The sequence below is a fragment of the Prionailurus bengalensis genome, chromosome D3 (genome assembly GCF_016509475.1).
Source record: "Prionailurus bengalensis isolate Pbe53 chromosome D3, Fcat_Pben_1.1_paternal_pri, whole genome shotgun sequence".
In the NCBI taxonomy this organism is placed as follows: domain Eukaryota; kingdom Metazoa; phylum Chordata; class Mammalia; order Carnivora; family Felidae; genus Prionailurus; species Prionailurus bengalensis.
Window position 1 is genome coordinate 74,677,828 of NC_057356.1, and position 27,014 is coordinate 74,704,841.

Below are 27,014 nucleotides of genomic sequence, written 5' to 3' on the forward strand. Positions count from 1 at the left end.
GAAAAATCTCAGGGAAGGGCATGTCCTAGAGATTAGCAAAATCCTGGAATTAATGGTGCAAAGCTCATCATCTGCTACTAGCCAGTCATCACACCCTAGGAAATGTCCTATGCCAGGGGCATTATTGTTTAAATGAAATGCATATAACATTAAAACACCCTCATGTGTTTTAAACATGCAGTGTGTGTGCGTTCCTAAACATATACACATCCGTGCACATACACCTACACACACACACACACACACACACACACACACACACATGCACCCACACACATTGTGCCAACTTCAGGATTAGGATGGCAGGGTGGGAAAATACTAGAATAAAACTGCCTACAGCCAGACCCGGAATTAATCTTCATGCCATGGTCCTGGCGTTTTGCTGTGGCCTGCCATGTACTTCGAGCTGATGGCTCATTTTTACTTTGGGAAGCTACTCTTAAACTTAACTGTAAATGTTCCTGTTCCTGGTCTGTGTATTTACCACTGGATGGGGATTGACTTTATCTGGGTTGTCACTCCTAGAGCTAAGCATTGTTGATTTAGGGCTTCCACGAATATGTTGTGGGGCCATTTCTTTTTAAGGAATTAGAAGGTACTTAGTATCTCATTCATGTTTTCACTCTTTCAGTGGAAAATGTTTTTTTCTTAAATAATTTGATTCACTAGTAAATATCAGCACTTCATAGGCAAGTTGTTTTTCGGCAGAAAGTGCTCATAGATAGTCCACTGTTTTCCTGTCGTTATTTCCCATGAGAGGAATTGTGGAAGAGACAAGGTTAGAAAACACCTGCCACATCATCTGATGTGTCCTCTGATCCCTGCACCTATCTTCCATGTTAGGGAAATGAGACCCACAGAAATGGTCGCATTAAAATAAGAAGAATGAGGAGAAGGGTTTCTGACTCAGGTCTCTGTCCTGACGTCATTACCACCTCCCTCTGATGATCACTCCCCTGCGTGCCTTCCCTTTCCTTTTCCCTTAGTTTCCTTCAAGGACTTAGTTATCTTTTTTGTTAGGAGCTAATGTCATTGTCAATAAAGAATGCCAAAGAGGAGCAAGGTCAGCAGCGGCCTTCTGCACAGATCCCAAAACCTTGCCAACATACCTACGTGTCCTGGACTGACTCATTACAGAAACAGAAGTTCAAAGACATGGCTGCCACGCTTCTTTAAAACACTTTCACAGCACAGTTAACGTTTTCTGTTTTCTGACATTCTTTTTCTAGAGAGATGCTTAAAGCAAAAAAGGTTTCCTGCCACGAAAATGACATTAATATTTCGTAAATCAAGAACTAAGATAATGTTTTGGCTGCTGCAGAGACGTTTACCTTATGTCGTTTATCTAAATGCTTTTCGATTAAAACATGACACAATTTTTGGACCATCTTTAACCGGAAAAAACAATTCCAAGAACTTTCTTATTTCAGAGCCTGGGATTCTTTAGTATGTTTCTCACCAGAATTCACTGTGGAGTATACAGCCTTTCAGCTCATTGACAAAGGCTTCCCAAACAATAAATCCTTTCCAGTGACTCTTCATGAGCATTAACTAAATCAAATAATTTGCTAAAAGTCAAGAAGAAACCTTCAAATGAAAACCATAGAAATATGTTTGTAAACTTTTGAGTTAACTGTAATGTCAACAGTTCTGTTTCCCCAAATTAAATACTTTTCCATATTGACCTATTAAGGAATTGATCTGTTTAAAGAACAGATTTTTTTTTTAATCAAAAAGAGCGAAAAAACCCACACCCACTTTATAGGTAATAAAACTCTCTCAAATGAACATCTGCTGGAGGAAGTATTAAAATCACAAAAGTGATTATGAATTTTGAAGCTTTTTACCTATTTGAAAACTATGGGGAGGAATGAGGTGTTAGAGTCCGTGCTATAGGGGAAAAATATGATTTTCTGGTATTATATACACTGTGTGCTTTTTTCTTGCAATGTTGTTTATAACAAGCATTTTATCTCTGCCCCTTTATAATCTTATCTATAGCTAATGTATTTCCTTTTCCTTTAAAACCTGAAGGGTTTTACCAGTTAATTTTGACACATTTAGACTTTGGGAAGAAAAACACACTCATGGAGTAGCTATTTCAAAACACTGCGGAGCATAACAGTTACAAAAAAAAAAAACAAAAAAACCCCAAAAAGCATTAAGATGTTGCCATAAACCATTCAACGGCAAACGGAAGACTACAATTAAGGCCAACCTGCTTCTCTGGGGAATGTTGAAGAACAATTTCTTTTCCGACTGTGCACACCATAGACAACTGCCCACATAGTTCCTGAGTCGTGAACTAATAACTCTGAAATGAACTTCCTGTGGGAGATGAGTCCCCTTAAGTTTGCAAGGGACTGAAGCTGGTGGTGGCTGAGTGAATGAGGGAGACAAGCAGGTTCTGGAAAGAGAAAGCACAAGGATGTATAAGGAAGGGTACCTAGGATTGCTAGCCTTGTGTATGTTATGGCACACCATTAATAACAATGATCAAAGGAAAGAGGATGTCTTAACGGCTGCATTAAATTACTATGGAAATTGGCATTTTGAAATGAATTCAGGGTGAGACAGTAACAAAGAGCATCTACGAGTATAATACGGGTCACATTGTAAGGCCAGTGAATAATTCTCGAAGGGAGAGTAGTCATGATCAAGCTGAGATTCTTCTATCTTTCATTTTTCCTTACATTTATGTCATGTATAGAAAGATGGGCTTCACTGAAACACCCGAGTGAAGTAAGACGCTTTAATAAGATTGTGTTCTTTGGAAGATATGGGAAATATTCAATACCATAAAAAAATAGGTAAATATCCTTATAAGAAGAGCTGGGTGAAAGACTGCATCAGTCTATTGTTCCAGCTTTAACAATAACTAAATATTATTAAACACCAATTTTAAAATGAATTTTTTTTGCATGGAAGCAAAAAATTTTGAGACAATCTGACTTTGATGTAAACATTTTGTATTAATAAAAAAAATAAAGCACAAATGAGAGCTAGTCTATCCTTGAATGGAAAAATGGAAAAGAAAACAATAATTTGAGTTGCTTAGCATTAGGATCTGATTTTCAAGATGTTTTCTATGTATTTTTTCTATCAATATTTGTTAATCTAATAATCCTTTTTATGTGGGTTTTAAAAATCATGATTAAGTGATTTTACTGAAGTTATAAAACTAATGTTTTTATAAATTGTCAGAGTATCTGATGAAAAGTGAGGATAAAAAAACAAATCAGATAATGATATGGATATTTGTCTCCCTAAACCAGATATCCAAAGGCTGGCTGAATGTTTTCCTTGTTGCATGAAAGTTTTGGTCCCTGCTGTAGAGCTAACCCGGATTTCTCCAGTTACCACTATGAAGCCGTGAAAGGTTTCTTTCTCAGAACTTTTTAGGAGGAACAAGTGCTTCATAATTGGTTACTAGCACAAAGTACTCGCAAGAAGAACAAAATCCTCCATGAAACATGTAAAACTTAGACCTTAGGCAAGGGGAGCATTATAAGGATAAGTTAAAGTTTACTTTTGAATTCAGTGGGGGTACCTTGGGGTTTCTTTTTAATCCTTGATACATACTTGAAATGGACATCTGTTGACAGAAAGTAAGATGTTTTAATTTGGATGACCTTGATTTGGTGAGTATTTTAGAGGAAGCCTTTTGGCAGCAGTTATATCCATTTTGGGTGTACCCGTGTTTTATAACTTTGTTGAGTACTATCTCCAAGTCATTGGCAGAGGTTTAGAAATATACTTTCTGGACTATTAAAAGGAAAACCTTCCCAGGAACATCCTGAGGACCAGTTGCCATCAGAGTCTATGTGACTGCTGGTTATCACTATGTTATCTATGGGATAGGAGTAGGGACAGCAGCACAACAAACCTTAAAAGTCATCCCTACATGGCTAACTGTATTCTTTGCTCATGATTGTCCCCCAATTCCTGCACGGTTTTTAATGCACAAGCCAGTAAGGACCTCTGTAGCTATAGTGAGCTTGATAATTCTACATTGCCATGGGTCAGTAAATTTAACTTTGCAAGTGTGTATGAGCAAAGTTCTGATAAACACTTAATCTTCATCAGTGTTTCTTAGTCCTGGTTACATATTGAAAATTATTTGTGGTTTACATTTTAGAAAATATTCAGATGTAGGAGCATCGGACCAAGTGAATGAAAATATGGTGGTCACACCCATTCTCCTGCATTTTAATAAAGCCCTACTGGTCATTCCAAAGCACAGTTAAGTTTGAAAAGTAGCGCCCTATAAGGTCTCATGAGCCAGAATATATAAACAACGTTAAAATAATGAAGGGCTATTTTTCTGGTGCTCTCACTCATCAATCAACTGTGGAACACTCATTCAGTAGGTGGTATAACATTAGTCTGAAAGAATTAATACACTTCTAGGAGTGCTCCCTTTATACCCTAACTTGAAGACCCAATAATTTCAAGCTGCTGGAACAAGCGCATAGTTGTCAGAGTATAGATGAATGTTTCACAGATATAGTGGGAATATCCAGAATGGCTTTGCAATATGTCCAAACGGCTTTGCCCTGTTGACTCCATTTGCTGGTTTTGACCTAGTCTGAAGACTTAGCAGGTGCTTTCTACACCTCACCTTCCTCATCATCAATGGCTCGTCAGTCTCTGAGGAATCATTTGACTCCAGAGAACTGCTGGGCCGTGGAACGAACAGCCATGCAGCCCTTTAAAAATACTGTATGCACCTCCAGGTCAAAATGTCTTTCATTCACGTACTGCAAGAGGCTACATTTTCATTCCAAGAATGACTTCTGATTTTTTTAAACTATGTTTTCAGAATGGAAAAAATGTGGAAAGATACGGTCTTCTGGGGGAGTAGATCATCCCTGGGAATGACTTGGAATGAGTTTTCCTGATGAGTTATGAGAGCATGAAGACATATCCTGTTTTCCTTCTCCATTCTGAGAGATTTCACATAGATGCCTATTTGCTCCAACTCATTCATTCTGTTTGCACTCCTTTTTCTAAGACATCTGAAAGGAAACATTGGCTCAAAGGTTCCATCCCAGGTGTGATGAGGATTTTTGGAAGGATAGTTCTTGTAGAATGTGATTATTGCCTGCATTTCATTTTTCCTTTCTAAGGAATTCCAGAATGAGTGATCCACTCTCCACATCCCAGATGTTGTTGTAAACCAGAATTTTGGAACATTTGAACTAAAATGCAATCCCCTAAAGTTCAACTGAGTCCCAGCTCTCAAACCAAATGCTGACAAAAATGTATTTGTGCAACGGTTCACATGACTTCCTCAGTGCACTGCGTTCCGGGCTGTGTGACTCAGTCCCAAATGAACTGACACACCGTACTGTAAATTTTATAACAACCAAACACCAGGATGCTAGAAACGAGGCCCTGGTTCATATGTTTTGAAAGAAGGAAGTTCTGGAAACATCCTTTAATGTTGATTTTTATAAGACCTTTAAGCAACGTTGTTTAAAAAAACACCTAGAAAAAAACCTAAAAAGTTCAAGTCTGTTAAAAAAAAGTTTCCTACATAGCATTGGCGATCATTTCAGTAAGACTAGTATTTTGAAGAACACATCTTAGGGGATGGATATTAGTCATTATTATCTCGTCCAAATTTAAGCAGATCATTTTGGGAAATGTAAATATCCATGATTTACAAGCATTCAAGAGACAGGCCAATTCATAATTAATAAAAAATGCTTTTGAAGGTTTACATGCAATCTTCAATGTCAGAATTTAACGCGTGCAGATCTCAGTTTTCCATTCCTCCTTTTGCCCCCCGTTCACCTGTGTTTGTCTAATGGAAACCAGTTACTACAGCTCTGGTTACACATCTGTTTCATGCATGTGCGATTACAAGCCGTTTTAGCAACTAGTAAAACTACAGGTGTCTGGGTTTTAATGTAACCATTTTAAAAGAGCAGTTCATGGGCCTCTGATTATTATTTTTTATAGCTGGCAGTGTTCCTACCATCGCCTGCCAGCTCAGGAGTTAAACGTAACTCTGTTGTTCTCTCATCTGGTAGAATCTCTGAAACCATTTGTAAATTGATTTTTTAAATTCTGAATCCATACTTCTGAGTACAGCTATCATTGTATTCTGCACGACAACCTCTACTGCTGTTTCCACATGTGTCTCCAGCAACAAAAACGAACTGGCTTTTGAGTGCTGGGTGTTAGAGTACTAAGTGTGTGTATCTCTTTGGCTTGCTTACTCCTATAACATAATAAAGACTGCAATTACCATCACATCACTTTGATAAGTAATGTTGACACATGGTTTCATAACAGCTGTAGACTGTCCATCGGTGCCCTTACAATCAGAGGTTCAGTTCTGTATGAACGAAAAATTTGATTTGGAGATTTCTTCATTTTACCTCTCATCATCTAAGTGCAGCTGGAAGATATAAAAGTTCCAAGAACTATTGTAACAACTACTGAAATCCATTATTTACAAATCAAATACTCAAAGAACCCATTCATCTGCTCTTAGAAGAGAAAGGTGTGTACAAATTACAAGGGGAGAAGACTGACTTGCAGATTAGTCTAATTAAATGACATTGGGGTTTAAAATTTGTAAGAATCCTGGACAGTGCCACCAGACTCAGCACACATTATAGGAGGTACAAGTCAAAATCAATTACGAATTTGACTTTGCTGCATGGTAATAGAGACACGTCGCACTGCTATATTTAAAGCTCTGGTGACATTTCTATTACAAATATAGGCATCATTTTCCAGGGATTTATTGCTTAGCCATAACAATTTTTAGACAGGATCATTTATGAAATTCTAGGACTTGGGTCCCAAACAAGATATTTTTATTTACTTCTTTTAAATTAATAAACAGAGATTAAATGTTCCGGATGAATGAAAACAAATTAATAGTGGTAATTGTGAAAGTTTCCTTTATTAAATAAAGTTTAGCTGTTTCACAGAAGCATTGGAGACTGTAGTTAATTTCCTGGTAATATATTTTCATTTGCCCTTTATCCATAACAGCATGATGATGTTTCTATGGCAGAGATGGAACCTAGGATTGATGACACCCCAAACATTTTAATCCTCCATATGCTAATTAGTTACTCCAAATTAGAGAAAAATTTCCTTCTATCTTACGATAGCTTTAAAACACAAAATAAATGAAGACACACTTTCTAGGATACGTGGGAATTTGACTCTGGCATTATTTTGAATGCTGTTTTAAATCCCTGATTAAAATCCTCAGTAGTCATAATTTTTAAGGTGCTCCAAACTCTGTTTCCAGCTTCCCTTTCCTCCTCAGTTTCCACTGCTTCTCTTTATGAGTCCTACATACAGCTAAGCTAACTCCCAGCAGCTTCTCAGACACACTCCCAGCCCCCGTTGAACCACCACTGCCTCCAAAAATGTTTTCTGATCTTCTTCACATAAGTAACTTCTTACCCATGAACATCAAATATACTTGTTTTTTATACAGTAGCTACTTATGTATGTATTATCTGTGTCCTGTATACCAAAGAGGCGCTCAATCAAAGTGTGTTGGTCACATAAATAAATGAATTAATAAATATCTCCCATTGGAGACATCTCTTTTTGGACTTGTGCTTTCTTTTAGGGTCAGGCAATAGATGACAGAGTATGACACAGAAGTATGTTATGTAGCTAGGTAACATGTATGTTAACACTGTATCCCAAATCCTAACCCCTCTCAAAGTTAATAACATTTTGAAAAAAGTATAATGGAGGCAACTTTGATTCTCTTTCATAGGTCAGACTCCTCTTATTCTTCAAGCCTAGAAATACTACCTTGCATTATAATGTATCTGAAATGGCATCCTTACCTGGCCCCTGCCCTTCCTGCATTATCTCTTGACAGCAAATATTTTCCTAACCATCTCTTTGATTCCAACCTGATCCATCCTTCTTGGGCTGTCAGAATGAACTTCCTACTATTCAGATGAGAGGATGTCAGTCCCCTGCTTAGACATCTTTGATGACTCAAAGTAAACTTCTGATGGTCTACACATACACTTCAGATCCCTTTCTCTGTCATTCAGGGCTTTCCATCCTCTGCTCTCAGGGTGCCTTCCCCTGCTCCATTCCCTCACTTCCCACCATGACAAACTTCGCCCTCCTGGCAAATTCCATTCTATGTCCCTTCTATAGACGGCAGCACCTTTCCTCTCTTTTCCTCCTCTGATCCTTTCAGTCAGAACGTATTGCATTTCAATTATATCTGTTTTATACACCTATCACTGTGCCAAGCCTTGTGGTGAGTACTTGCATTTTCATCTCTACCAGACTACATGTATACTCCTTGAAAGTAGGAACCGTATCGCCACCATGTTTGTATCTCTTTGCATCAATAATGTTTTCTCATGTGGCTTTTTACACAGTAGTTCATCGCCTTGTGATGAATTCACTCACACCTTTTAGGTGTATAATGTACTTTAATGAGAACTGTATTCCTAGGATAAATAAATAGCTTCAGAAAGTTCTGATCAACAATCATAAGTTAATAATATCTTTAATTGATGAAGATTGAATGGTTGGCAGATTTGAGTGAATTACCTCTGTGTCAGTTCTTTCTTGCATAAAATCTATTGATTAATTAGGAAAAAAGGAAGGTTGATATTTAATTTTTTTAACATTTATGTTTATTTTTGAGACAGACAGAGACAGAGCATGAGCAGGGGAGGGGCAGAGAAAGAGACACAGACAGGCAGAGAGACACAGAATCCAAAGCAGGCTCCAGGCTCTGAGGAGTCAGCACAGAGCCTGATGCAAGGAAGTTTGATATTTAGCATCTAAATTCTTTTCTGGAATCTAGGGAAATTTGGAATCGAGTGGTCTCTGTATGGGTAAGTATAATAGTACCTTTAGTGCTGGTACTTTTATTTAGGTTTGGAAACTCAGGTGGAGTATAATACCTATGGAGTAAGTGATGATCTCATTCTCTATGGCAATAATCTACCTTTCAGAAAAGGTCAAACAAGCTCCTTTATTTTTTTTTTATTAACCTTTTTATTTTGAAACAAGCTCCTTTTGTAGAGAACAAAAGTAGGCTTGAATTTAACTTTGCTGGTTGTCTGGACTGTAAAAATGAAAGCATAAGCCAAGCCATCAAATGAAAAGAAACAGGGGGTCTCTTTCATTTGGAAGAGAAATTGTAAAACACTGTTCACACCAGGCATTTATTCATTTTTATATTTAATACATTTTAAGAGTTGCTATTGCAACTATAATATTTTAAATAATTGTGTGTGTGTGTGTGTGCGTGTGTCTGTATGTGTGTGTGTGTGAGAGAGAAAGAGACTAAGGCTAAGATTCTGAATGTAGGATGGATAGCTAATTCTCAAGATGCAAAAACCCAAGCACTTTTACATATAAAGTCTTGTATCTGTAAAGTTTTATACCTCCCTAAGGAGATATTCTAGCACATGCCTAATGTTAGATTTCTACAGAGGGAAAGTGAACATTCCTGTAGGTGGGACAGAACTCATCAATGACATTGGAGGTGAGGATAGGGGGATTATTTTAGCCTGATAATCCTGGAAATTCTGCAGTATGGCATTTGGCAGTATGAAACTGTGCTCAATTTATCTTACAGATAGGAATACAATATCCAGAGAACGAAAATAACTTCTCTAGACAGGGGCCAATTTGGACCAAGAGTTGTAATTTTCTCAATGCCCAATTTTTATCATAGCTCATTCTTCTCGCCATTATAAATTTGGGGGTTTTCCTCCTTGGTAAACACTGTGATCTATCCCTTTAATTGATTTTATTCCCTTCTGAGCTTGGCAGCAAGTTGGAGGTAAGCACAGCTGCCTGACTGCTGAGCATGCTTCCAGATGCTTTCAGATTGAGACAGAAGCTCTTTTATCCTGTAAACTCCAGCTGAATCAGGAGGCCAGAGGTCAGGACTACCTGTACACATTTTCTTTAACATCTCCAGCCAGCTTTGCTGACAGAATTGTATAGTTCCACATGTCCTAATTCAAGAGAGATTTATTTATCCAGGGATTATTGGTGAACTACAGCATGTTGGAAGTATCACGAAGCTCTATAAGTGAGTCAACTAGACCTAATTTCAAAGAAGGTATTACTTTGCATATTCTTTATAACAGTGCTATCCAACAGAACTTTCTGTAATTATGGAGACATCCCGTATTGGTGCTATTCAATATGGTAGCCATTAGCAACATGTGACTACTGAGCACTTGAAATGTGGCTAGGGAGACTGAGGAACTGAATTTTAAACTTTATTTAAATAGGCACATGTGATTAGTGGCTACCATACTGGACACAGCAGCTGTATAATAAATATGTGGTTGAAATATTACAGGGACAAAAGTTTTATGAATGGTTGATAGTTATTAGAAATAACTAGTATTTCTTATATTTAATAACTGACATATATATTCCTTGATAAATCAATGTAATGGGATGAGTAATAATGATCCATGTGATATATGGCTGAATTATTCATTGAAACTATAGTGTTGCAGTCAAATAATGAACCTGTTTCCAACATTTCTGTTATTTTAGAGTGTCGGATCATGTTTTAGAGAACAAAAGGATCTGGAAGCAGAAGATTTAGATATGAGTTTGGCTCTAACCTTGGGCAATTAAAAATATTTATTTGAATTTATGTTCTTTTCTTTTTAATATTGCCAGCCTCCTTTTCATGTTCTCTTCCTTTCTGTATCGGTTAGCTATTACCTCATTAATGCTGCATAAAATCCACTCCAAAATGCAGTGGCTAAATAGAACAGTCATTTCTTCTAGTTCGTGCACCTGTGTTTGGCCAAACTGCAGATATTTAGTAGATCTAGGCAAGGCTCAACTGGTGTTGGCACAAGCTGCAAGTGAGTCCGGATCTGCTCCATGTGTCTAGCATAATCCTGGTCCCTGGGGGCTGGCTTGAACATGTTATTTTCATGATGATGGTAGAAATGCAGAAGACAAGTCCAATTGCTCAATCTCTGATAATTTCAGTTCTGCTAACATCTCATGACCTCATAAGATGATCTCATAATCAAGTCACATGATCAAACCCAGCATCCATGGAAGAGAATATAAAACTACTCCCATAGGGGTACAAGGAGAGAGTGAATATTTTCCAGTCATCTAATTGCTTGGCCACACTCTCTAAAACCCCACCTTCCCAAATGAATTGGTATCTACCACTCGATAAGCTCAGTGTTCATTTGTAAAAGAAGAATAATAGTAATAATGCCACTTCATGGCATTATTTTAGAATTGCTTAAAATCTTAGACAAAGAGCTGTTTAAAAACTAAACTATAGCAAGTGAAAAAATAGCCATAATTATTTTAAGGACTATTATCCCCCATCATAGTTGCCACTTTATAAACAGAACAAACTTTAAAAAATACATTTCCTTATCCTACTCTGGATGATGAAATTTAACTTAAACCTATAATTTTCTATACCCAATCAAAGAACTCATCCATTGACATTAAAGGAAATAAGTCAGTTACCTGCTAGAATGGATATTGTTACTGAGTCTCCAGTATTCATTCTATAGCTTAGAAGTAAGAGGCAGCAGTGTGGTTATAAAAACTGACCCCTGCTTAAAGAATGGACCAGGTTGGTCTAAGGATAGTCCCATTCTTTTTGTTAGTGCTTTGTTTGGAAATAAATGTGTAATGTGGTTTTATCTAGTGAGATCCAGCTAGAGGCTATTGGAGGCTTCTCCTTAGAAGAAGGAGTTTTACTTAGAAGAGAAGTTTTCCTCTCTTGAAAGAGTTGTGGGAAACCATTCTTTCTCCCGCTAAATGTGGGTGAAGAAGCAATTTGTCGTTGTTGCCGTTAGTAGGTATCCTGCAATTCTGGGTCAGAGAAAGGCTGAGTTAAGAGAATCACAGAGAAATAAAACTGCAGCCCTGATAGGACTTTGCCCATAGGGTATTCTACCTGTGAACTTTGAATTATGTGATTTATTAATTGTGCTAATCATTTAAGCCTCCTTGAGTCAGCATTATGTGTCTTCATTCTCTTTTAATTATACATGCTACTTCATTACTTCCTTCCCCATTCATTCATTCATTCATTTGTTCATCTAATATGATCACATGAAGGTCAGTAGAGCACATAGGCCATTCTGAGTATTAGGAAAGATGCAAAATAAATTTAAGAAATGAATTTTTAGCAATTTTGCATAAAATTGTGAAGTGAATTTATGCTTTAACAAAATCCTCTATTTCAAATACTTGGCAGCTAAAGATGGAATTTAAAAAAAAAGGAAACCAAAATGATATAGCTAGGTACAAAAATGAGTAAACATATCTGTAGATCACAAATAAAACAGGAATATAAAGAGTGATCAGGAATAGAAATGCAGACCTGGCAGACTCTGTCTCTGGAAGCAGACAGAGGCAGCTTGGAGCCTACTGCATCAAGACAGAGGGCAGATCTAGCCAAGCCTACAGCTTGAAGCCAGGAACTGAGGTAGGCCCACCACCTTCTCAAATGAGATAGAAAAAAAAGTTATTGCTGACTCACTGCCTGAAGTCATAGCTTTATGGGACTCTATGGGCCCAGACAGACAAAAAAAACACTGCCTCAATGCAAGGAACTGAGCCAACCCATCTTATGATTAGATTTGAGGTATCTGAAATCACGATAAAGCATGAGAAAGGATAACACTCATATCACCTGGAAGTTGACTATGTGGCAGTCTCAACAATTGACTGGAAAGGGAGAACCCAGGAAGATAGACAAAAAGAGAAAAGGAGATAGAACACAGGGAAAATAGAAAAAAATTCTGCATTAAAAAAATATCCAAAACAAGAAAATAAATCTAACGCTAAACAAACGAATGAAATCGCCAAGCAGAACAGGAATTAATTTAATGGTATAGTCAGTAAAAGACTAAAATGAGAATATTTAGAATGTTTAAGGAGATAAATGAAAGACTATATTCATTAAGAAGAAAAGATTATGAAACAAAGGCAGACAGAATTGAAACAGGGATAGGAAGTTATAAAAAAATAGGGATCTTACAGATAAAATTATAGGTACTTAAATAAAAGTAAAGCTCAGTAAAGGTAGTAACATCTGTAAGTGGACAATTGGTGTTTTAGATGATGATACTGAGTAATAGCCCACATCTCATTACCAGAGCTTTAAGAAATAGATGTACCATGTCTTTCTTTCTCTATTTCAGAGAATAGAGAAGGAAGAAAAACTGCAACTTTGATAGAAATATTAAAAGGAGAGTAAAGGAAGAAATATAAATTAATCATACTCATTAACATAGTTGCATGCATCCTAAATAAAATAATATCAAATTATATCTACTAGTGTATTTTTAAAAAACATGAACAAGTAGAGATTACTTTAGGAATATAAGACTTATTTAACATCAGAAAATATAGTAATGTAATTTGCATGAGCTGATGAAGAGATAAAAAGAATGTGATTATCTTAATAGATGCAGACAAAAGTTATAAAACTCTATATTTAAAAAACAAGAACAAAATACGGAACTCAGAGCAAGTTAGAAACAAAAGGATACTTTCCAAACTGGAAAAGTGAACTATGAAAAACTTTGAGCAAACATCATATATCTGTGAACCGTTAATTAGAAGCCTTTCACTATGGTTTGGAAAAAGGCAACAATGGATGCCCACTATAAATACTCTTCAGTACTCTTTACTGGCAGTCCTAGGTAGTGCAATAAGACAAGAAAAAGAAATATGAGTAAATATAAATATACACATTGGAAGGGAAGAAGACACCTGTTCTTATTTTAGGTAATATAATTGTTCTGTATAGAAAAATCAAGAAACTTTATGGACAGATCATTAGAACTAACTAGAACTAGGAGATTTTAGAAAGGTTGTTGGATAAAAACATCAATATACAAAGATTGAGCAATGTTTCTCTCCACATGAAATAACCAATTAAAATATAATTAAACATGAGACATTCTAACTAGTAAAAAATACTATAAAGTAACTAGAAATATATTTAACTAAAAATGAGCAAGATCTTTATAGAGAACCTTACAAACATTACTGAAAGACACAAAAGAATGCCAGAATAAAAAGATAAACCAAGATCCTGGATAAGAAAAATTAAGATTGTAAAGACATGAATCCCTATCTCCACAATTGATCTATGAGTTAAGTACTATTTCAATAAAAAAATCTCAACACATGATTCTGAAACTACTAAGACACATACACAAAACACAAGAAAAATTAGTGTAATTCCAAAGAGTAATAAAATAGCAGAACTAGCTAGACTAGTTCAATAAATACGGCTATGCTCATTGGATTTCCATGAAATAAGATGCTTAAAGATACCAGTGCTTAAAAATAAATTCCAGGGGGGATTAAATATCCAAATGTTAAGGAAATCTAATACCTTCAGGAAAAAAAAAGAAATCTATCTTTGTGAGGGCAGATATCTTCCTTAAACAAATTGCAGAAAACATAAATCATAAAGGAAAAGATTTATGACAATACTAAAGTGTCAAATTATCATGAATAAAAGAAACCCAAAAGAAAAAACAACAACAACAACAAAAAATAAATAACCAGACACTGGGGGAAGATATTTGCAACTCAATAACTAACAGTTACTATCCATGGTACATAATGAGGTCTTACAAATCATTGAGAAGAAATAATGTAGTATAAAAATAGGCAAAGGATATGAACAATCAATTCACAGAATAAGTAACCCAAAAAGTCAATATATACATGAAACATGCTAATGTCACCAGGAACTATTAGTATACCAATTAAAAACCAATCAGATAAGTAAGAAACAATTTGACAAGGAAATGAGGTAACAGGAATTTTCACGATTTGTTAAAACCACGTTTGAGAGAAATTTGTCAGTCCCTAGCAAGTTGAAGAGAATACCATCTCTGATTTATTTTTGCATATGTGTATCACAGAAACTCTCATACTTGTGTACAAGGAAACCTATATAAGAATGTTAATGTGCTATTATATATCACTGTGGTTTGCCACAGGGAGGATGGGTTTTAAAAGTCGATGTTTTTATACAAAAGCAATCCTTATAGCTCTTAAAATTAATGTATTTGAGTACCATGCAATTAATAATTAAATTTTAAGAACATTCTAAATAACAAAAGAAACAAGTGTAGAATAACGTATACACTATGGTACCATTTATATATAAAGTTTGACATCATGAAAAGAAATGCTATATATTGTCATTGAACATTTTTGCATGGGAATAATTAACGCTAGATGGGGGGTATTCAGGTTATTCAGATTCTAATTAATGGCCACCTCTGGGGAAGGAAATAGGAAAGTGGGATAGAGAAACAATAATTAGGCAGGCTTTGATATTTTAAAGATTATTTACATTATTTATTGAAAAGATCAGAAACAAGTGTAAAGGTATTAAGATTTGACACAGCTGGTGGAGAAAAGGGAGTTCCATATTCTCTGTTATTTGCTATGTCTGATATATTTCATGGAGAATATGAAGGAGAGGGGGTAAGATTTTCAGGATGGAGTGATGAATATGGATTTGTGAATGAAGAAAACATTAGAGTTCAAACAACATTACAAATAATGAGATTTCTGATAAAATTGTTGCCTGACTTCATGAGGTGTGTTTTTCCATGTCTTCCTCCTGTCTGTCACCTTCACCCACGTCCAGCTGAATATACACTTCTGGATTCGGACAAGTGGGGAAGGAGAAAATCGGTATTTCCAGGCACACTCTCTTTAGTGTGTGTGACTGGAATTCATTTGCCAAGACTACAGAAACAAGAGGTATTTTCAGGTAGTAATTGTCTTACTGTTAAGGGGCTTTCATGGGCACTGACAACATTATAGGAATGTTTGAGCATCTTAGGGAAAAATAATAGAAGAGTCCACAAGCTTCGTGGGAAAGATTGGGAAATAGAGGTTTGTATCAATGTCTCTGAAAAAAAGAGATGCAGAGAGAATTCATGATCTCCTCACGCCTGCTCAGTCAGATATGGCAGGGCCAGGGGATAAGCCTGGTTCTCCTCATGGGTCAGTTCAAGTGTTCTTCCCACGGGTGACAATCCTCTATGCAGTACTGCCTTGTGTTAGGTCAGGCTCTAATCCAAATACTTGGAGGAGGCAAGCTGAGCCAACTCTGGATGCCCAGGCAGTGTATTTTGGTAGCAAGAACACGGGACTTAAAGTCATCTATCTGTTTTGAGTCCTGGAGAGACTACTTACTGGCTTACAGCGTTGTCTTCTTCTTCCATAAAATGGAGTTGCATGAAAAACATCTATCCAGGCAGAGATTACTTCTTGACCTCATACTTTCAGGTCCAGGTGTAGTTCATGTCGCTTGTTCTAGCCATAGAACAAGAGCAGAAGTTATATACATCATTTCCAAGCCAAGGAGCTTAAATGCATAAATGCTTATTCCACTCCCTCTTTCCCCATCTGCTAACTGGATGCAGAAGATTTGAAGACTACAGAAAGGTGAAGTGACAGGCGAAAAAGCCTGGATCACTGAATCACTTCACGGATGACTCTCCACCAATCAGGATCGCCTGTATGAGGCCGTAAGATAACAAATAAATAAGATCCATTGTATTAAGTTGCAAAAATTTTGGTATTTGTTGCGGCTGCTGGCATTACCCTAACTAGTGCAAGTTCGATGACTTTTAATGTGTCCTTCACTTTTCTGTGCATCAGTTTCCTGCAAAGAGAATAATAGTCCCTAGCTTTATACAGGATTATTGTAGGTTTCCAATGTGATGTAAAAAGGTGCTTTATAAACTATAAGATGGCATTATTACTATCTCTGAAGCAAATTGAGGGCAGCCACTTAGAGCTTCACAATTTAAATATCCCCCTAGTGATTATAGGGAGCAGAATAGGAATCATTCTGCAGCTGCCAACAAAATGGAATCAACTTTAGCATTTAATCACATCGCTCTCTGTAATTCCTTAAGCTTCATGCTTGCTTCGCGTTAGTGACACCTTTTCAATCAATCAATCAATCAATCAATCAAATAATCTATAGTTATTCGGTACCTGCCATGCTCAGAGTATGCAGTTAAGCTGTTCCTGATTTTTATCCATTTAGTTCCAATGATTAATATTGGCCTTGATGTCTGTCTCCCCATTTATGGAGAAAAGGATGAAGGGCATACAAAATAAAATAAAATTAGCCATAATCCCACTTCAGTGATAATTACACATGGAGATGAATATTTTTTGCCTTTTGTTTTCTATACATGTGTAAAATTTTAATACAATAATGGGGACCGTAGTCCACATACAGCCTTGCAAATACGCCTTTTCACTCAAAATATCATGGACTTTTTTTGCAAGTCAATAAATACAGAACTACATAATCATTTTTAGTCGTTATAAGGATTTTACTATTTGGATATTTGACTATTCAACCAACTATTGATAAACATCTAGGTCACTTAATGATTTTCAGTCTTACAAATGACACTGCAACATTATTTTTTTTGTGCAGGTACAGATCCTTGGCATATCTGTTTGACTAATCCCTCAGGGAAAAAATCCTAACATTTGCATTTCTGCATTAAAATACATGCACGTTTTTAAGTTTTTTTTTAATTTTTTTTTATTCAAGTGCCCAATTCCTCCAGAAACAGTTTTGCCTTTCTATTTTCCAATAAGGCTAAGTATTTACCTTTCTATTTAAAATTCCCTGTATATGAGAAGGTGAAAAGGCAATTAGCACCCTGTGCAGTGTTATTCATTTATTTTGGCCTTTACACCTTAGAACATATCCCAAGATGTCCTCACTTCCGTCTCCATGCTCCCCCTCCAGGAACTGAGCCCTTGTGCAGTTCCTTTGCTGCTGATAGGTATCCACGAAACCTGTGCACCCAGATTCTACTCCATACAAAATTATTCTTTGCCTCTTATTTCCTCATCTTTTTTGTATCCCCATACAAAGTTATTCTTTGCCTCTTAATCCCATCTTTTTTCTCCAGCAAAGCTGTATTGCTCATGGTGAAGGTTTATCTCATCTAATATTTAGGAGTGCCTTCTTTTAACTTAGGTAATTCACACTATGTTAATGTCATTCAACTGGCTTCATGGGTTAGCTCTCCCAACAGTCTTTTCCTAAAGGATCATTTTGGTGAAAGACTTCCTTCAGTTCCAAATACAAAGTTGTAGCTATACAACAAGGCCTTACTTATAAGTATTTTGGAATTTATATTCAGGCCATTGAGTGTCTTCCAAGCTACCAATAAAAAAATATCTAACAGCTCCTTTCTGAGTGGCTAATCATTGTGTTTTATAGGCCAGAACAGGCCTAATCAATAAATAATGCATTAATCAGTTGCAACATTTTTCATGATGTGGAGGTTATAATCAAGATGATCATTGTTAAGTGATACTGATCTCCCATTGCACATGCGATAGTTATTTCTTCTCCGACAAAACAAAGAAAATGCAATCTAGCACTCACGAATTTTATAATTCAAATGAAACAACCCAGATAATAAATGCAGAAAATGGTATAGGAAATAAGTATATTCAAAATTAATATACATAAAACATATCAACTGTCATATTTCACTGACTAAACTGTATATTGACCCTCTCCTGGTGTGAAAATGCACTCTAGTGCAATTTACTGGTTATATCATACTACTTGGAAAGTAAAAATGAATTAAAGATTTCTTTACATTTATTTTCATCAGTCTCTAGATAAGTACAATTAAACAGGAATATAGAGGTAATTGTAGAATTCCCTACAATGTAAAATACATTCTGAACATAAATATGGCCCTTAATAGAATGTGGGCGTTTGTTAGACAAACTGGCATCATTTGTCAGAAACATTTAAACAGCTCCGTTCTCCCCCCAACCCAGCTTTATTGAGATATAGTTGACATATAACATTAAGTTTAAGGTGTACAGTGTTATTATTTGATACACGTGTATATTGTGAAACAATTACTGCAGTAAGATTAGCCAACACCTCTGTTACCTTACATAATTACTTTGAGTGTGTATGTGTGAGAACATTTAACGTCTACTCTCAGCAACTTTCAGTATATAATATGGTATTGTTAACTATAGTAACCATACGATACATTAGATCTTCAGAACTTATTCATCTTATAACTGGAGTTTTATACCCTTTGATCACCGTCTCCTACTTCCCTTACCCTACATTCCTGGGCAACCACCCATCTACTTTTGTTTCTATGAGTTCAGCTTTTTAAGAGTCCACGTGGAAGTGAGATGATACAATGGGTGTCTTTCTCTGTCTGACTTATTAGCAAAATGCCCTCAAGTTTCATTCACGTTGTTCCAAATGGCAGGATTTACTTTTTTATGGCTGAATAATGCTCCAATTTATATTCATGTATACACAACACACACGTGAACACACACACACACACACATGCACACACACATGCACACACATATTGCATTTTCTTTATCCATTCATCCATTGAAGGATACTTAGGTTGTTTCTTTGGTTCTGTGTTTTTGTTCTTGTGAATGATGCTGCAGTGAACATCAAGGTCCAGATATCTCTTTGAAATAGTGATTTCATGACCTGAAGTGGGATTGCTAGACCATAAAACAGTGCTATGTTTTATTTTTTGAGGAACCTCCATACTATTTTCCATAGTTCTTATACCGGTTTATATTCTCACCAACATACACAGTAGATATCTCTTCTCTACAGCTCCACCAGCATTATCATCTCTTGTCTTTCTGATAATAGCCATTCTAACAGGTGTGAAGTGGTATCTCACTGGTTTTCATTTGCATTTCCCTGATGACTGGTTAATGATGTCAAGCACCTTTTCGTGTATCTGTTGACCACTTGTATGTTTTTGGAAAAATGTCTATTCAGGTCCTTTGCCCCATTTTCTTAACTGATTATGTGTCTTTTGCATTTTCTTTGCTGTTTTTTGTTTTTGCTATTGGGTTGTGTATGTTACTTATGTTTTTGGGATATTGAAACCCTTTATCAGATTGTGGTTTGCAAATATTTTCTCCCTCTTCATAGGTCGTCTTTTGTTTTGTTGCTTGTTTCTGTTGCTATATAGAAGCTTTTTGGTTTAATTTACTCCTACTTGTTGATTTTTGCTTTTGTTGCTTGTGCTTTTGGTGTCATATCCAATAATCATTGCCAAGACCCATGTCAAGAAGCTTTTTCTCTATGTTTTCTTCTAAGAGTTTTACGGTTTCATGTCTTACATATATGTCTTTAGTCCATTTTAATTTTTGTGAGTAATAAAAGTTAGGGATCTAATTTCATTCTTTTGTATATGAATATCGTTTCTCCACCACATTTATTAAAGAGACTGTCCTTTTCTCATTGAATGTTCTTGACTTCCTTATCAAATATTAGTTGACTGTATATGCATGCATTTATTTCTTTTTTTTAATTTTAGGTTATTTATTTTTTTCTCTTCTTTTCTTTCTTTCTTTCTTTTTCTTTCTTTTTTTAATTTATTTTTTTTCATTTATATCCAAGTTAGTTAGCATATAGTGCAACAATGATTTCAGAAGTAGATTCCTTAGTGCCCCTCACCCATTTAGCCCATCCCCCCTCCCACAACCCCTCCAGCAACCCTCAGTTTGTTCTCCATATTTAAGAGTCTCTTATGTTTTTGTCCCCCTCCCTGGTTTTTATTATTTTTGCTTCCCTTCCCTTATGTTCATCTGTTTTGTGTCTTAAAGTCCTCATATGAATTAAGTAATATGATATTTGTCTTTCTCTGACTGACTAATTTTGCTGAGCATAATACCCTCTAGTTCCATCCATGTAGTTGTGAATGGCAAGTTTTCATTCTTTTTGATTACCGAGTAATACTCCATGTATATATATATACCACATCTTCTTTATCCATTCATCCATTGATGGACATCTGGGCTCTTTCCATACTTTGGCTGTTGTGATAGTGCTGCTATAAACATTGGGGAGCATGCATTTATTTCTGGGCTCTTGATTCTGTTCCATTGGTCTATGTGTCTGTTTTTTTTTTTTCAATGTTTATTTATTCTTGGGACAGAGAGAGACAGAGCATGAACGGGGGAGGGGCAGAGAGAGAGGGAGACACAGAATCGGAAACAGGCTCTGGGCTCTGAGCCATCAGCCCAGAGCCCGATGTGGGGCTCGAACTCACGGACCGCAAGATCGTGACCTGGCTGAAGTCAGACGCTTAACCGACTGTACCACCCAGGCGCCCCATATGTGTCTGTTTTTATGCCAGTAGCATACCATTTTGATTACCATTGCTTTGTAATATAGTTGAAATCAGGAAGTGTGATTATCTCTAGTTCTGTTCTTCTTTCTCAAGATTGCTTTGGCTATTTGGGGTCTTTTGTGCTTTTATATGATTAGCATTATTTTTTCTATTTCTGTGAGAAATGCCACTGGAATTTTGACAGGGATTAAGTTGATTCTCTAGATGACTTTGAGTAGTGTGGACATTTTAGCAATATTAATTCTATCCATGTCTAATAAGATATCTAATATCTTCTATCCATAAACAGGATATCTTTCCACCTATTTGTGTCTTTCTTCAATTTATTTTATCAATGTCTTTAAACAGTTATGTTCTTAATTATAAAACAATTTTTAGCAGACTTAACTTGTTTACAATATTTGTAGACCTTTTACAGGAAACCTATTACTAAAAATTATTACTAATTCATAGTTTTTAGTTATGTGAGTTCTGCTATGTCTAGCTGGGTGAGAGGTGGTTGGAGTTTGGGATATTAAAATGTAATTCTTTGACTCATTATGGTAATGCAAGTAATCAGAGGAGTATTCATGGTTTTTGTATATGTGATAACAGATTTTATATCATGTAGGATATCAGTATCATCAATACTGTATTTTATTGAGAAAGGCAGTTAGAGATTGTGGTAGCAACCATAGAAACTAATACAGATTTTGGTAACTACCTGGAAGCAGGGTGCTGACATATTAAATACCTAAAAATGTGGGAGTGACTTTGAATTGGTAATGGGCAGAGGCTGGATGAATTTTGAGAAGGATCATAGAAAAAGCCTGAATTGCTTTGAACAGACTGTTAATAGAAATATGGATGTTAATCTCTCCACTACTGAGGACTCAGAAGAAAGGGAGAAGTCTGGTAGAGAAAACATATATCACCTTAGAGAATACCTGAATGTCATGAACAGACTGCTGGTAGAATTATGGTCATTACAGGCATTGCTGGTGAAGGCTCAGAAGGAAATCAGGAACATGCTGTTAGAAACTGGAGGACAGGAAATTTTTGTTCTACAGTGGTGGAAAGCTTAAGAAAATGTGTCCTGCAGTTACGTGGAAAGCAGAGCTTGTAAATGATTAACTTAGATATTTAGCTGAAAAGATTTCCAAGCAAAGTGTTGAAGGTGTGGTCTGGTTTCTCTTGTTGCTGAGAATAAAATGTAGGAGGAAATAGATAAACAGAGGGAAGACTGACAAACAAAAAGGAATCGTGGCTTGACCTGGGAAATGTTCAGCCTATCGAGATTGCAAAAGATGCCAGCATTAATCCATTTGAGGCCAGGAAACCGGGGAGAGAAGAAACTGAGGTGTGACTGGAAAACCTTTTGTTAGGATCTCAAAAAGATTAAGAGGCCAGAGTATTCATTCACACAAAAGGCTCTTTGAGAAGATTAGGTATGTGACTCCTAGATCCCCTCAGCCAGCCCAACAGAAGCCACAATAGAAATGGGATGATCCAGGACAGACTTCTAGGAAAGCTGTGTACAGAGTGACAAACATGGGAGACCACAAAGTTCTTAATAAATTTACACCACCAGAAACACTGTCAGTTTGTACTGAGAGGGACAGAGAGAATACAAAGTGAAAAAAGGCTGTTGAATCCCTACCATTTTATAGGCAGGAAATGGGTTGATAAAACCCTTCAGTTACAAATACGTGTTACCTCTCCTGAAGACTCAGGGCTTCCTTCCATGTGGTCTCTGTACCTCAGCCAGATTAATGTTGAGCACTTGGGACATGGCATGTCTCAGCTTAGAATTGAAAATGGATACCCTCAACCTAAAGAATAATGCCTCAGCCTGGCACCCAGGGTTCTTTACGATCTAGCCCCAACTTACATAAGCAGCTTCTGGTTCAGAAAACAGTTTTTGAAATTCTTCCATGAATATTGCTTATCACAACTTCCAGACCTGTTCCCTTGCCATTTACCACACTGGGAATATACGTCCCAATCCTCTCTCTCTCCTAAGTCCACACCCAACAACTCCTTTCTTGAGATAGTAATAGCTTTTTTTTTTTGAAGTTTTAGCTGCTCTTGTCACTCTAAGGAGATTAACTCCCTGAAGCTGACTATATCTTACTTATTTTTTTAATCGTGCGTGATTGAGGTATAATTTACATGCAGTAAAATGTTAAATGCATCTCAATAATCTTCCACTTATAACTATCTCCCAGATCAAGATAAAGAAGATTCCACTCAGCCCCAAAGTTTCCTTTGTGCCCTCACTGGCAACCATTACTTTAATTTCTATCCTATATAGTTGGTCTGTTCTGAAATTTCATGGGAATAAAATCATACAATATGTATTCTTTTGTGTCTGCCTTCTTCTGCTTAATATCATATTTTTTAGATTCATCTTTGTTGATGAGTGTCTCAGTAGCCCTTTTATTAACTTTATTAGTAATTTACTGTTCAGTAACAAAGGAGAAAGAACTATTGATACATCCAATAACATGGAATGAGCCACAGATACAATCAATAACATAGATATCCACGGATATCTACTCTCCTATTGAGGGACATCTGTGATGTTTCTAGTTTGGGGCTATTATGAATCAAGGCCATCCTTTTTCAAGCTTTTTCTGGATATAGGCATTTATCCATTTTGAGTATTTTCCTAAAATGGAATGTATGTATATGTTTAACTTTAGAAACTGCCAAGCAGTTTTCCAAAGTGGTTGTACCATTTTATAGTCTCACTGAGGATATATGAGCATTCCCTTTGATCTACATGCATACCCGCACTTGGTCAGTCTTTACAGATTAGCATTTGAGTGGGTGTGTAGTAATATCCCTTTGTGGCTTTACTTTGCAATTCCTTGATTTCTAGTGATTTGGTCTGTCTTTTCCTGTTTTTTATTCATGGGCCATCCAAATGTCTTCTTTGGTGAAGTGACTATTCAAGTATTTTTTTCATTTAAAAAAATTGGTCATTTATAGTTTTAGTATTAAGTTTCTTTTTGCTAATAATTTATGGGAGTTCTTTATATATTATATTCTGGATATGAGTTCTTTGTGAAATGTACCTATATATATATATTTTTTTCTTCTAGTCTGTGGCTTGCCTTTACTAGTGTTTTCCAATTTTTTTAAAACAGTTTACAACTAAAAAGGACTGTCATAGTATCTAACCTACTAAAGAACATAAACATGCATTTTTTTCATTACCTAATAAGATACTTAAGAAGTAAGATCAACAGGGGCGCCTGGGTGGCTCAGTTGGTTAAGCTTCCGACTTCCGGCCTAGGTCATGATCTCGCGGTCCGTGAGTTCGAGCCCCGCGTCGGGCTCTGTGCTGACAGCTCAGAGCCTGGAGCCTGCTTCGGATTCTGTGTCTCCGTCTCTTTCAGCCCCTCCCCCACTTGTGCTCGCTCGCTCTATCTCTCTCTATCAAAAATAAATAAAATGTAATAAAAAAATTTAAAAAAAAGAAGTAAGATCAACAGAGATTCTTCTGGTAGAGGTTGCTCCTATACCTCTGGTAGAGGTTGCTCCTATACCTCTGGTAGACGTTGCTCCTATACCTCTGGTAGAGGTTGCTCCTATAGGTTCCTAAAGACTGATTATAAAACTGTATTCTACATTTTACATGTAGCCTGCTTCGGATTCTGTGTCTCCGTCTCTTTCAGCCCCTCCCCCACTTGTGCTCGCTCGCTCTATCTCTCTCTATCAAAAATAAATAAAATGTAATAAAAAAAATTTAAAAAAAAGAAGTAAGATCAACAGAGATTCTTCTGGTAGAGGTTGCTCCTATACCTCTGGTAGAGGTTGCTCCTATACCTCTGGTAGAGGTTGCTCCTATACCTCTGGTAGAGGTTGCTCCTATAGGTTCCTAAAGACTGATTATAAAACTGTATTCTACATTTTACATCAGCCATTTATTTTCTAGATTATCTTAATTCTAGCAAATGATCACCATGAAAGTCTTTTGCTTTTGTTTTTGGTTGGCTGTTTGAGTCATTCATACCTTCACTCAGGCCCAATGAAGATGAGGTTATCTCAGCTGGCTCTAGGGCATATCAAAAATCATGTTTCCAGATTTTTTTCTCTTTCTTTTAAAAAAAATTCTTAAAAATGGATGCTCTTAAATTGAGCAAATTTCTCTTATAACAGCTGAGAGTTTGAGAGACACAGTCTGTTGAGGGTGGCAGCTGCCATAGTAACAATAACATTGGGTCCATTGGGAAGCCCCTTAATTCCATGAATATCAAGTGGTTAAATGATACACTAGTGGGGGCGCCTAGGTGGCTCAGTCGGTTAAGCGGCCGACTTCGGCTCAGGTCACGATCTCGTGGTCTCTGAGTTCCAGCCCCGCGTCGGGCTCTGCTCTGACCGCTCAGAGCCTGGAGCCTGTTTCAGATTCTGTGTCTCCCTCTCTCTCTGACCCTCCCCCGTTCATGCTCTGTCTCTCTCTGTCTCAAAAATAAATAAACGTTAAAAAAAAAAATTAAAAAAAAAAAAGAATCCAGAGGTTGATTTGAAAAAAAAAAAAAAAAAAAAAAGATACACTAGTGACTTTTGAAACCTAGTGATGATTTGCCTGGATGCTTGTTTTATAGTGAACATAAATAACATGATCTCATTTCACATAAATAACCCTGGGGATGTCCGTACCTGTGACTGAGTGGAGAGCAGTTAGAGCTGGGAATGTGACCCCATCAGGAAGAAATGTGGTTATTGATGCTGTTAGTGTGAACATCCAGTTTTTCCTCTCTGGTTATATTGCTTTGGAGTCAGAGGACAATGACTGCTACAGAAATTAGAGTCCCAAAAGGAGAAAGAGGAAGAGGAGGAGACTGTGGGAGATAATGCAAATGATGAATGATAATGATAGCAAACACAAGGATGTCAAAGGAATTAAGACTTCAAAACCATTAAAGTTTATTTGCTTGACTTTTTTGGTAATTTAGAAATCCATTCTCCATCATACTTTCAATCACCAAATGATGGGACATGAGTTGGGCCTAAGTTAAGTGGCTTGATAAATTTTACTTTAACGTAACAAATATGTGAGTGCCAGGTGAATATTACTGAGTGTCATGGAGATGGTGTGGTTCATGAGACAGACATGTTTCTTGCCCTTGGAACTTGGTCTCTTGGGGAAGACAAGTAATGTGAACCAGAATGAGTGTGAGAGCATTCAAAAGCACCGAGGGAGCTTGGGTACTTGGGTACCAATCTTAGAATGGGGGTACAGGGAATACCTACCTAAGGTAGAGTCACTAAGTGGAACATGATTATAAATAGCACATAGCCTGGTGGAGGTGGGATGGAGGTGTGGAGGATAAGAGAACGGGGTGAAGAATTAGTAAAGAGTGAAAGGGCGACATTGAAAGAGAGTCTCATTTGTTCAACTTTTAGTGTATTCTTATTAAAATTTGATTCGATGGTGCATTTTAACTTTCATGAAAAACTGTTACATAAACACGCTACATGACAAAGAACTTTCACTCAAAGATCACAGTCCCTTAATATATGCTATTCAGTTGGTGCCTTCTCACAGAAACTTCCTCTCGGGTGTCTGTGTCCACCACACATGGGCCTCCCTCAGCACACCTCTCTCACCTGATCTCCCATGCAGGTACTGTTGTTTTCTTATTACTCTCGTGTGTCTGTGTCTGTGTGTTTCTAATTGTGAGGATTCCATTAGACTTTCCAGGATAAAGAAACCCGAAGACAAATCCCTTAAATTACCTTGGAAGTTTGTAAAAAAGAAAAATTGAAGGGATACCTGGGTGGCTCAGTAGGTTAAGCATCCGA